Here is a 14086-nt window from a genome sequence, read left to right as displayed (position 1 = left end):
ACAACCATGTATCACCTGCAGCTTAAAGGGGGATGGTGTCAATCAAAATTCCAACCCATGTGAAGAGACACCATGACCATGACAACTCTTAAGAAGGAAAGCATTTAATTGAAGCTGGCTTACTGTTTCAGAGATTTAGTCCATTACCATCATGGCAGGAAGCATGGTAGCATGCAGGCATACATGGTGCTGAAGAAGGAGCTTGAGAGTTCTGCATCCAGCTCCACAGGCTGCAGGAAGAGAGACACTGGACCTGGCTTGAACATTTGAAATGCTAGAGCCCATGCTTCCCTCAAGACCACACCTCCTTATTCCTCTTGATTAGTGCCATTCCCTGATGACTAAGCATTCAAATATGTGAGCCTATGGAGACTATTCTTATTAAAACCACCACAGATAGGGAATCTAATCAGATACAGAGAGTTAGGTTCTAACTAACTCTAACTAACTAAACTGACTAAGCATAGTTCTTTGCTAAAACTGGAGTTTTGAAATTTTTATTTTTGGGCTGGAGAAATGGCACAGTGGATAAAAGTACTTGTTGCTTTTGTGGAGGATCTTGATTCTTGTCTTGGTTAGGATTTCTAGTGCTGTTGTTAAACACCATGACCAAAAACAACTTGAGGCAGAAAGAGTTTAGTTCACCTTATCACTTATAAATCCATCCCTGAGGGAAGCCAAGGCAAGAACCTGGAGGCAAGAACTGAAGCAGTCATGGAGGACTGCTGTTCATGGCTTGCTTACCTTGCCTTCTTATACCATTCAGGACCACCTGCCCAGGGGTGGCACTGCCCCAAGTGAGCTGGGCCCTCCCACATCAAACATCAAGAAAATGCACCACACTCTCTCTCCTCCAGCTGAGCAAGATGTCCAAAGGAAAGAAGGTCAAGGGGAAGGAGGTGGCCTTGGCTCCAGCTGTTGTAAAGAAACAGGAAGCCAAAAAGGTAGTGAATGATATGGATTCACAACACGCCCCCATGGTTGGGCATGGTCACGCATGCCCAGAGGGACCTAGTCATTTCCTGGTCAAAATGTCTTGCATAACCAGGACTCCATGGCTGTGTGTGGTTGCGTAAAGCACAGTGCAACTATGTGATCTACACGCATGCGTGGAATAGCCACATGGGCCTGTGTGCGCAGGCCCAGCCTTTGTAAGCCGGCATCATGATTCCCCCTTCACTCACATGTCTTTCTGCAAGCCTGTGCACATCTGTCCCTCTCCCTTATCTTAATAAAACTATTGTTAGTGGATTCTGTTGTGTTTCATGTTTCGTGACTTTTCCTCGCAGGGTAAGAGCGCCGCAAAAACCAACAGTGAATCCTTTGTTTGAGAAAAGGCCTACAATCTTTGGCATTGGGCAGGACATCCAGCCCAAAAGAGATCTCACACACTTCCTCAAATGACCCTCCACTGCATTAGGCTGCAGCAGTAAAGGGTCATCCTCTATAAGTGGCTCCAAGTACCTCCTGCCATTAACCAGTTCCCCAGGCCCTGGACTGGCAAACAGCTACCCAGCTGCTTAAGCTTGCCCACAAGAACAGGTCAGAGACAAAGCAGGAGAAGAAGTAAAGGCTTTTGGCCCATGTTGAAAAGAAAGCTGCTGGCCAAGGGGACATCCCAACTTAAAGACCACCTGTCCTTTGAGCAGGAGTCAATACAGTCACCACCTTGGTGGAGAATAAGAAGTCTTATCTAGTGGTGATTGCCCATGATGTAGACCCCATTGAGTTGGTAGTCTTCCTGCCTGCCCTGTGTCAAAAGATGGGGGTCCCCTACTGCACCATCAGGGGAAAGGCCAGGCTATGGTGGCTGGTCCACAGGAAAACATGCACCATTGTTGCCTTCACACAGGTTTACTTGAAAGACAAGAGTGCTCTGGATAAGCTGGTGAAAGCTATTAGGACCAATTACAAAGACAGCTACAAATATGATGAGACCTGCACCATTGGGGAGGCAACATCCTGGGTCCTAAATCTGACTCAAATTGCCAAGCTGGAAAAGGCAAAGGGCAAAGAACTCGCCACTAAACTGTTAAATGTACACTGCTAAGTTTTCTGTTCATAAACATAATTACAAAACTATCTCAAGAAAGGAAGAAAGAAAGAAAGAAAGAAAGAAAGAAAGAAAGAAAGAAAGAAAGAAAGAAAGAAAGAAAAGAAGGATGCTGGAGAGATGGCTCAGCAGTTAAGAGCACTGACTGCTCTTCCAGAGGACCGGGGTTCTACTCCCAGCACCCACAGGGCAGCTTACAGCTGTCTGTGACTCCAGTTTCAGAGAACCCAACACCCATGGCTGTTGGGGACCGACTCCAGACAGCGGTGTCCTGAACTTTGTCAAGCCTTGACAGGAAGTTCCTGGCCTAACCGCGGGCTGTACAACTTCCTGGAGTATGTGCTAATCAGCCAGCTGCAGGGGCCTGGGACCAAAGCGACCTCGCCCTCCCTTAGGAATTTTCCATTCTTATCTCCCTGCTTCCCCTGCTCCCCCTCCCTGCCTGAAGCCCTGCTTATAAGCCTCAACACCCAGTCAATAAATGAGACCTTGACGCAACTCAGACTGACTTTGTCTTCCTTGACTTGCCTGGTCTCCTTTCTCTCTCGCCCCCATTGATCTTTCAGGAGGTGCCTCCTCGGGTCTCATCAAATAACCTGGCCCGCGGGACCGGGGCACATGGCAAAACACCAATGCATATAAAATAAAAATAAAAAGAAAGAAAAGAAAATGCACCACATGCTTATTCACATGCCATTTGGTGGTGACATTTTCTCAACTCCCACTTCCCAAATGACTCTAGGTTGTATTGAGTTGGTATAAAACTAGCCAGTACAATTCTTAATCTACTTTTGAGGTTTCCCACCGGCCTTTATCTCAATCAAAGTACTCAGCGAAAACTGGATACCTAGCATGTACCAGGACCTAGGTTTCATCCTCTGTGCTTTTATGGGGAAACCAGAGAAAACCACTCAGACATAGTTTATAGCCCATAGAGAGTCTTTATTCTGGCTGGCTGGAACTATACTCAGGCATTCATAACTCAAGTATAACCAAGCTGTTAGAGCAATGTACTTTTAAAGGCAACCTCCATGTTCTGTTATCTTGCTGGCAGCTGTAGGTGGGAAGTTTTATACAAGCAAATAGTTTAACAGAAAACAAGCAATTAGCTGGAGGGGTTGGTTTGCACAAGCAGGCAGCTTAACAGAAGCCAAGACAAGTTAGTTGGAGCATCTTGACTTAGAATAGATTTGAGTAATTTCCTATGGAATTTTCCATCAAGGAAATCAAATTATAGTGAAACTTAAGTGGCTTCAGCAAGAATCTGAGATGGAGGAAACTGCATTTTCTTGCCCTGTTACAGCACCACAAACAAACAAAAACACCACCACACTGGTTTCTTGACAGAAAAATGGTCTAGAATGCAAGCAGGGCAGAGGCAGAAGCAGAAGGATTAAGAGTGGGAATTTGTAAAACAACAAATAAAAATGTGTCCAAACCCAAAACATTCAACACAACAAATTACCATAATTTGAATTTCATATTCTGAACCCCAACAGGGTTTTAAGCTGTGTTTTCTAAAATTGTGATGCCTCAATTTGAATCCAACTGAACTATGTGCTTAGCCTGGGCTACAATAAGGAGCACAAAACATGGCCCACACCCTTTGATGTCCTCTCAAGTCACAATGACTAGTCTACAAAGTGAGCATTGCTTTGAGCAACCTTCTCTCCATGTTGAAGTACCATGTGAGCTCTTATTCTCTTTTTTGTTGTCATTTTATTTTTATTTGGTTTTGGCTTGGTTTTTTGAGACAGGATCTCACCATGTAGCCCTGGCTGGCCTCTAACTCACAATGTGCAAGCTGACCTCAGACATGTGGACATCCTCCTGCCTCTGAGACCTACTGAATGCTGTGGATTACAGGCTTGTGCCACTATATCTGGCTAGTAGGTAAGGTAAACATTTTTGTTTGGTTTGGTCTGGGTTTTGGATAATGCTTGAGAAGTTACCCAGAGCTGTAGTACATGCTAGACAAGTACTCTGCCACCGAGTTAACATGTAGCCTCAGCCTAGCAGAGTCTTAACATGGACACTTTAGAACTGCAGCCAGAAAGAAAGAAAGAAAGAAAGAAAGAAAGAAAGAAAGAAAGAAAGAAAGAAAGAAAGAAAGAAAGAAAGAAAGAACTGCAGCCATTCAGTGGAACCTGAGATATGAAAAAAAAAATCCACTCACATAACACTGTAAATATAAATTCAATAGTCATTTTTTTTGTGTGTGTTTTGTTTGTTTTGTTTTGAGACAGAGTCTTATTCTATATCCCAAGCTGTCCTGGAACTAACTAGGTAGTACAGACTGACCTTGGATATGAACTAGTGGTGACTAGTGACCTGTGTCAGACTGGGATTATAGGCTAGCACTCTTAGCTAATGGTCAATATTTTTAAGTGGACATGAAGGGTTTTCCAAAGAAAAATTGTACAATTGCTTACATTAAGCTTCTTAGGATAGGCTAGTAAAAATACTGAGTATCTAAAATCCATATCCTTCTCACTAGGCATTAGATAAGGATGATGATCAATCTAGTTAACCCTATAGCTTTAAACCTTATTCAAAATCACATTTTGTGGGTATGGTGTAGTCAGTCATTTCTCTCCCACCTGCCAGTTCCCAAATAACTACTCAGAGGCTTAATATTACTCATAAATTTTTGGCCAATAGCTCATGCTTGTTACTAGCTAACTCTTACACTTAAATTAATCCATATTTCTTATCTATGCTTCAACACATGGCTCATGACTTTTTACTTCATTTTCTATATGTCCTGCTTCCACAGCAGCTGGCTGGTGATCTCTCCTGACTATGTCCTTCCTTCTCCCAGAGTCTTCTGTGTACAGCTATCCCATCTAATCTTCCTGCTTGGCTACTGGCCTGTCAGCTTTTGATTAACCAATGAGAGCAATACATATTAACAGTATACAAAAGGATTATCCCACAGCGTATGGTGATTTATACCTGTAATCCCTGCACTCTGGAGACTGAAGCAGGAGGATTTCTGTGAATTAGAGACAAACCAAGGGGTTAAATCCTGCCTCGATACACACAATAAATGAAACAAAACAAACAGATCAATTCTATATAACATAGTTAAGCACTTTCTAAATCTCCTTAGTTAAGATTTCAGGATCAGCCCAAGAATTCCTAGTATAACCTTTCTGTGGTGATATATTGTGTACCCTAATAAAATTTACCTGAAGATCAGAGAAGCAGAGCAAGCCACAGCCACCACCTCTTAACTCATTTAGGGTACACAATATATCGCCACACCTCTCTGATCTTCATCTATCACTTTGTCTCCTTCCATGACCCAGATATAGCGAGTCTTACATGACAAGTAGGTTTTCTATTGTTCTTTCCAAACAGAGTCTTGAGGAATTGAATGCTTCCACTTGCTAGTAACATTAACAAAAAGGATAAAGTCTCAAAGGATCAATTCCAGTTTCATTAAACCAAAGTATATTCTCTTGGTCATGACATTATCAGGTAATGGAACCTCCTCATGACTTCACCTTGCCAACTACCAAAACAAAATTAGAGTATTTCTTGAACTCATAAGCATCACAGCCACTGGAAGCTGATGTGTAGTGGGCAGCTGTTCTGTCCATGACCTTAAAGCACAAGCCCAGAGATGTAGGAGGTAACCATCATACTTACCTATGACCTTGAAGTACCTGCCCCTGGGACATGGCTCAGGGCTACCCTTAAGACTGAGACCCACGTAGACCTCTCTCTGCCCTCCCTTGTAGGGTTTGGGTACTGAGATGGACCAGGCAGAAGAATAGCTTGGGACTGTAACTCAGCTTTCCAGGACCCTACAATAAACCTCCCATGCTGTAGTGAGTTTTCCTCCCTAATAAATTCTTTTACCCTTTAAGCAGACTCCACGGATTTCTCATAATACTGATGTGTCCTTTCCTGGTTTCTCCTTTACGTGATTTTAATTAGTTTAAAAATATGTACCCTTGTCCTGAACAGACTCGCTACTCTTGGGACTCCAAATGATGACAAAGTTTTATTTACACTTGTAATTTAAAAAATCAGGACAAGCATTAGAGATTTTAAGGACAGCACATTGGACACCAGAGAGCCATGGTTTATTATATCTTCTTGAGAGTGGATTCAAAATGTTCAAGAACAACCTCAGATAATTTCTTCAGCTCAGTGAAAATATGTGGTATGAGGCAGCAGTCACCTAGGTCATTCTGACCAGCAGGCTGTTTCTGCCAAACTCTTGACATCATAACAATAATAAATAACCTTAATAAAAAGCCTTTTCCCACACATGTCAGTTTTTTCCTTTAACATGTAAGTGAGCCATGACAAATCAGGAATCTCCCCCTCCACATGAATACTTTTATTTATGGGTGGGAGTGGTGCATGCCACAGGGTGCATGTAGAGGTCAGAGGGCAACTTGCAGGAATTGGTTCTCTCTTTCTACCATATGGATAACAGGGTTTGAATTTAGATGGTTAGATTTGACAGCAAACACCTTTACCTACTGAAACATCTTGCCAGCCCAATTTCTTTTTAACCAAGGTAATTATCAAAACTGACATACTATAATGTAACCCCACACTCTTTATGAAACCAGTCTCACAGGCACCATTTTGGGGCACTTATTCTACACATAGACGACATGGTTCCCAACTGGCCATCCTTATCATTGTGGCTAGAATAAACTTTGTTTGCAGTCAGTGTGCTTCAACTTGTCTTTTAAGTGGACATTATAATTTGAACCCTTACAGAAAGCCTTACCCTTTTGTTTGGGTACAATGGCAAAAGCCACAAGGAGCCAAGGTATCTGCCACATCACCATTCAGCCTCATGGTTGATGATACCACTAGACTATCTTTTTAAAAAACACTGCCTCCTCTCTATCACAAATTTTATATATTGCAAAAACATATCCCATTCACACTCCTTGACACAAAAGGTCCAGTTGAGATCTGTGACCTCTTTCTTACTGAGAGGTCCCCTAAATCCTGCAAGAACAAAAAGACACTTCTGATCCCTATGCTTGTTGATAGGTTGTGTTGGCAAATTGCCTTGTGCTATTTAAGCTCACTGAGAAACTGGGTGTGGAGATGAGATTTGGCCATGTTACTTCAGACTCAAGCATGTTTGTCTCAAAATGTCCTCCAAATCCCTGTCCTGGGTCAAGCTGGCCTCCTGACTCCGTAACAGGGAAAAGGAAAATAAAACAGCTCAGGAAGTAAGGACATGGTGCCTTAAGGACAGCTAATGGATAAACTATTTCCAGCAGAGGCTACTATTAATTATAGAGAGATGTCTATAGTAAAAACAACTATTGTAAAAGGATACAAAAAGTAAAGCTAATCCCCTAACTCTGTGACAGGGAAAAAGCACACAGAGACTGTTAAGCTGCTGGAAACACACACATATACCCCACCCCCTCACCGCCCCTGCCAGTCCTGGAACTGGGCTGGCAACATTCCTTAGGGAGATTTGGGAAGTTATTCACCATCTAGAGACAAATAGGGTCTTGAGTTGGTTTTTTTTTAAGCTTCTTTATCTCTTTCTCCTTCTCTTGTCTCTTCTGCAACTCTGAGAGACCTCAAGCTGTGATACTAGTTAGCTGTCTCCAAACTCTGCTTCCTTGAGCTGAGATCACAAAATTCCTTCCTCAGTTTATTTTGCTGTTTATGGACAATGAACATAATTGTTTACATTTTAAATTTTCTTTTAAAGACAAGACATACATAGTCCTACAGTTCTGGTGAAAATGTCATCTCTTTGATCCTTATCCCAATTCTGGTTCCACAACGTGGTCCCATTGCTTGAGGGTATAAATTAACTTTAAGAGATGATCACTCCTACTTCAGGAAATCTTTGTCTTATTGTATATTCACTCTCCCTTTGGATAATAATAACTTATGTGTGTGCTTTTAAACATGTTTTATAAATAAGTGAATGTATATATAAATACAAACATCTTAAAGATTTTTTTCTTTTTGATGGCTACGGCTTATTTAAAAATGAACAAATGGGTTTCTCAAGTTTATTATTTTAGCTAGGCCTATGTTTGAAAAAAAATTGTATATCAAAAGACAAAAGATAGGGCCAGACAAAAAATTCAGTGACAAGACTCCTCTTATGAATGGGCTTTTTATGTCACAGATTTACGGAATAAAGATCTAATAACTTAAAAACCTCAAGTGAGCTGAGCAACTTTAGAAATGAAAGTTGACACACTGATAACATCTTCTACAGAAGGTTAGGATCTGGGAAGCTCCTGGGAAGCAGGTCAACATTTCAGCCTTCATTGGTATTTACAACTTTGAGACTGCCAGCAAACAAATTTACAGATGGAATCTTCCATCCTGAAAATTCCTTCTGACTTATAAAACTCCCAAAAACCCTGTACCTTGGCACACACAGTATCCATCCACCCCCTAGATAGATGGATGCCCTTCTTTTTTATAATTAAAGGCCAGTCTATTTCTGTAGAGGTTTCTCTCTCTCTCTCTCTCTCTCTCTCTCTCTCTCTCTCTCTCTCTCTCTCTCTCTCTGGGGTTTTCTTTCGAAACAGGTTTCTTTGTATATTCCCAGCTGTTCTGAAACTCACTCTGTAGACCAAGCTGGCCACAAACTCTGCTTGCCTCTGATAGACCCCAGACTCAGGGTACTACCTTCTTGGGTGGGCGCCTCAAGAACCCAGACTCCAGTCCAGTTGATGCAAACAGCAAGAGGTTTATTGATGCGGCTGTACAGTCAGGCTCCTCTCCTCCCAAGAGCAAGAGTCCCGCCCTACTGCAGCCACATAGGTACTTTTAAAGGAAAAAAAAAACCCACAAAAGCCATAAGATTACAATTCCCATGCAATTTCGTTCTGATTGGTTCGTGTCTAGGGGCTAATTTCACAAGATGGCCTAATTACAGGGTAGGTACAATCACGTCCATATGCACGTTTTTCCCAGAACCTCGGTGGGGGGTAATCAGGGCGGGAATGAAGGTTACACAAAGGTTACAGTGGTCTTTCCTGGAACACTTGGAATTATCCCAGTCACAGTTGAGCAACATATCTTAACAGAAATCTCCATACATTGTGGTAAGGGTGGTTGAGTAATGGCTGAGTCAGTTTGCCCTTGGAACTAGCTTTTTAGTTCCTCATTCTCCTGGGGCTCGGGGGAAGTAAGCCTGAAGGGTCAGGGTCTTTCACCTCTGCCTCCTGAGTGCTGGGATTAAAGGCATGTGTTAGCATGCCTTGCTGGTTTTATGCCATGCTCTTACCCTGTGAGAAAAAGTCAAGAAACACAACAAAAACCCACTATCAAGAGTTTTATTAGGAAGAGAGGAAAGGACAGGATGTGATCAGGCCTACTGGAAAGATACATGAGAAGGTGGGGGGTACATGGGATCCACCTTTTAAGGACTACTCCCCCCCACCCTGCGCGCATTCACATTTGAGCCCACATGGCTACTCCACTCATGCGCATAGATCACGTGGTCACACTGTGCACAATTTACATGACCATACAGCACATAGACTACATAGGACGTATGACCCAGAAATGACTAAGTGGGGGCATGGCTGGAATTTCTATCAGGCCTAGCTCCTTGTTCTTCTAATTTTATGCTGCTTTCATCAATCATGATCTAATAGTAAGCAATTTCTGTTCGGGGCTGGTTTCTCTTTGTGCATTAGCCAGAACGCAATGACTTCTAGTTTTTAAAGATTTATTTTTTCCCTCTTATTATCTGAATGCTTAGAGTAAATTCTCACTAATTGGTTTAATTTTATAGAAACAATCTTGCCATTTCACTGTACACTTATTCCATGAGCATTCTAATGGGCTGTGGGTTCTCTCAACTTTGCTATAATTTTACCAGTCAAGGTAAGTCACAAGGTGAAGGCAGATGAATTTAAAAGCAATAGCCTCCATCTCTAAGCGACTGGAATAATGTGTGCATCCACGGAGGAAGAGCATTTATACTGCTCATCTCTTTGGACTGTCTGGATCGTGTTGTTTTGTGTCTCAGTGACCACATTCATCTCTGTCTCTTTTGGCCACTATAAGTGCTGACCCTCACAATATGTGTTTGTATAAGTGACCTCTATGATGAAAAAAATCAGTTAGTGATTTAATTGTCAGGAACAGTCTCTTTATTAAGCATAACTATATTTAAAACAAAAAGATTAGGGGAGTAGAAGAAACAAAGCAAGTATAGGCAAGACTCTCCATCCCCCAAGTCATGTCCAGCCACCCATCCTCAATAAGACAATTTAAAGAGCCAAATTAAAAATGGAATGCAGAAAAAAGGTTATTTATTCAATGTGGTCACATTGGGAAAAGAGACAAAGAGACCAAGCAAACTCCTCAAGCATACCTTTGGTCTCAGCACTTGGGAGGCAGAGGCAGGCAGATCACTGAGTTTGAGGCCAGCCCGGTTTACAGAGCGAGTTCCAGGGTTGCTAGGGTTATACAGAGAAATCTTGTCTCGAAAATTCAAGGGGCAGGGGGGAAGAATGTATTTATCCTGACTTAGCAATAGAGACAGAGATCTAATTACCCTATCCAGGGTCCTGAAATGAGATCTATGTTGAAATAGAGGGTCAAGGATTTGCACATCTAAGCAGCTCTGATCTAGGTATGTGTTTGGCTGGAACCGCCAGCTCACTCCTGCTTGATCCCAAAAGCCTCATTTCTCTCCTACCGAACCCAACCCTGTCAGAGAACCTCAAAGAAAGAAAAGGCACCAAAAAGTCCAATTCTAAATTCGCAGCAGCTGTGCCAGCTCCTCCCCTGAAGCCCCAAGTCTAAACCACTCAGCTCTTGACCATACTTGGGACATGTCATCACCCCTTGACCCGTCCAGCTGGTCAGGTTATTCGAGGGTCTCGAGGAGGTTCCACCTGTAAATCAAAAGGGGGGAGAGGGAAAGGAGACCAGGTGCATAAAGAAAGACAGAGTCAATCTGAGTCGCGTCGAGGTCTCCTTTATTGACTGGGTGTTGAGGCTTATAAGCAGGGCTTCAGGCAGGGAGGGGGAGCAGGGGAAGCAAGGAGAGAAGAATGGAAAATTCCTAAGGGAAGGTCAGGGCGAGGTCGCTTTGGTCCCAGGCCCCTGCAGCTGGCCAATTAGCACATGCTCCAGGAAGTTTATCTAATCGTACATCCTGCTGTTAGGCCAGGAACCTCCTGTTTTTGCAAGGCTTGATAAAGCAAGGAAGGTCACACAAAGTTCAAGACACAGCTGTCTGGAGTCAGTCCCCAACAACCCCTCATCTATAGGCTATATAAACTGTAGTGATATATTGTGTACCCTAATGAAATTTACTTTAAGATCAGAGAACAGAACAAGCCACTAGATTAAACATAGAGGCCAGGCAGTAGTGGCACACACCTTTAATCTCAATACTTGGGAAGCACATGTGCCTTTAATGGCTGAGTGGAGAAAGGTATGTAAGGTGTGAAGAGACAGGAACTAGGAATCTTTTGGCTAAGGAAAGCTTTTCAGGCTGAGAAGTCCCAGTAGTAAGAGGTGGCTTGCTCCTTTGTCTCTCTGATCTTTCAGTATTTACCCCAATTTCTGGCTCCGAGTTTTTTATTAAGACTATTTAGGAATTCATGTAACCATAAGCTCCCTGCTTTAGTTCAGGTGTGTGACTTCTCCTGTCTCAATCTCTAGGACTGGAAAACTCACCCAGGAATTGCTTTGCTATAATAAACCCGTTCTTTTATTTTTTCATTCGACTTGATCTGGCTTACTGCATTGGCCATGGAGAAACCTATTATTGAGTTACAGAAAACCTATTAATGTGGTACCACCCTTCATTGACCCATTATTATCTGGACTTCTAATAGTACAGAGTGAGATCTTTTTCTGGGAGACAAGTTCCTTCTCTAATTGGTGCCTTTTCCTTCTCGCAGCATGAGATTCATGGAGGATTCCCATTTCTTAGAGGACCATTATTTCATGTCTTCATTTTTGACAGGCCCATCATAGTAATCTCAGAAAAGTATAGAATGATATTACCAACTAGAAAGCAGAAATACAGTTAATAAGTTGTGTTTCTCTTTCTACAGAAAGGAATAATTTTAACAGTCTTGAGTTGACCTATAAGACATTTTTAAAAGGTTGTTTAAAGGACAAGTGCTAGAGACCATGTCAGAGGAGCAACAGGTGGCCATTGAAGTTCAAGGGGTCAGTGTTATTTATTTACGGGGCTCAAGAAAACACAAGTTACAACTGAACACACTATAAGAGTTTTATTAGGGAAGGGAAAGGGAGAACATTTAAATAAGCCTACCAGAAAGAGAGATGAAGAAGAGAGAGAGAGTTGGGGGAATGGGTGGAGCCTGCTTTTATAGGTCAGCTTGAGCATGCATATAAAAGGGGCTTACATGGCTATGCTACACATGCTGCGCACAGATTACGTAGGACAGAAGATCCTAGAGTGACTAAGCATTTCGCCTGACTGCTGGACAGTGCATGCAGTCATGTCGCTGGGAGGTGACTAGGAATAAGATTCCACACTTTTTGTTATTATAAAAAGTAGGGAGTTGGGGGTAGCGAGTGAATGGGAATGGGGTACCATATCTCTCAGAACTGCTTCCAGCTCACTTGGTGGGCATTTGTTAATATTTGGGGGTGGGGAGGGGGCTTTTCTTGAGGTAGCCAGATGTTTTGAGGTAGCTGATTGTTTTCGTGCTGCTTTTAGCCCTGTGGAATATATCCATCACTGCTTGGATCTGACAGCTTGGATCTGACAAGGTGCTGGTGAGGCAGAAGAGGAAGGAAAAAATTTTACTTTGGGGGAAGAGGGAGATGAGATGGAGGTGTCCCTGAAAGGTTCCAGGATTAGAGAGGGGGGTCCCAGGACCAGGAAAGTGTGAGTGATACTTATCTGAAGTGGATCTGACCTATCCAGGCAGGTCCAAGCCAACTCTGGCGCTAAGAAGAATTTTTAAGTTTACAAAGGAGACAAATTTTAAACATATTAAGAAGGAACCATAGGGAATTTAAAATCCTGAGCTGGTGGACATGCGGTCAGAATTTTATTAGTTAGTGTTAGAGAGAGAGAGAGAGAGAGAGAGAGAGAGAGAGAGAGAGAGAGAGAGAGGAAGGGAGGGAGGGAGGGAGGGAGGGAGAGAAATCTGGAACATGCTTTATTTTTTTTTCTTATTATAAATTAGGCTTCCTATCTTCACCTGAGACAAACCTTAAGGCACCTATTTCCTTTCATTACCGCAGTATCATTTCAGCATCCAGGAGACACAGGTTGCTGAGGGCATTTAACAGTAATAAAGTCTGGTTTTGTGTTTTGTTTTGTTTTGTTTTGTTCTGTTTTTGGCAGGATCCAGACTCTTTCGAGTCTGGTGGTGTGAATACCTCTGGAGTGTTTCTTACCATCTAGGTATATTTGTTGGTCCTTGCGCCTCCAGCTCTATGGCTGATGGTGGTCCTGTAACAGTTAGCTGAGTAGTTAACTAGAATTAGAGACAGGGAGGGGAAGATAATGAAGCCAAATGTGATCAGTAAGGATAGGAGAACACAGAGGGGGAATCAGGAAGAAAAAAACATACGGGGTTCCCAATCCAGTGGGATTGAGTACGATTATGGGATAAAATCTCATTCTTTTGGAATTGGAGACAAGACAGTTGATCTTGATGTCCTCTGGAATTTAAGAAAGCAGGACCCTGTTTGTGTCACTGTGTATGAGGAGGAATTCCCCTGGGTTGTGGGTGGGGTAAAAGGCTTCGGGTGAGATAGATGAATCCAGTGGGGGAAGCCCTTGAGCTTAGTAGCTGTGGGGGTTACAAGAATTACCTTGAAGGGTCCCTGCCATTTATGGGGAAGGGGTGGGGGGCTTTGGCCTGGAGGGTAAAGAAGGACCTGATCCCTAATACTGATTGGGGGTGGGCAGGGGTTGTCCCATGACTCAGGGAGGGAATGGTCAGCAAAATTCCATAGGAGAGAACTGAGGTGATAGAGCAAGGGGGTGAGCAGGTGGTCAGAGAGGGGCAAAGGTTTGGATAGGAGGCCAGGGGTTAGAACTGGCCTCCTATA

The 14086-nt window shown here is 42.8% G+C and overlaps 1 pseudogene; it reads left to right on the top strand.

Moving 5' to 3' along the window:
* Positions 1–866: 866 nt before the first annotated feature.
* On the top strand, positions 867–2050 carry LOC131906571 (large ribosomal subunit protein eL8-like; annotated as a pseudogene).
* Positions 2051–14086: the final 12036 nt, after the last annotated feature.

Source organism: Peromyscus eremicus, chromosome 3, assembly GCF_949786415.1.
Source record: "Peromyscus eremicus chromosome 3, PerEre_H2_v1, whole genome shotgun sequence".
NCBI classification, from domain to species: domain Eukaryota; kingdom Metazoa; phylum Chordata; class Mammalia; order Rodentia; family Cricetidae; genus Peromyscus; species Peromyscus eremicus.
The sequence above is the reverse complement of the archived record's forward strand: the minus strand, read 5'-3'. Positions and strand labels throughout refer to the sequence as shown.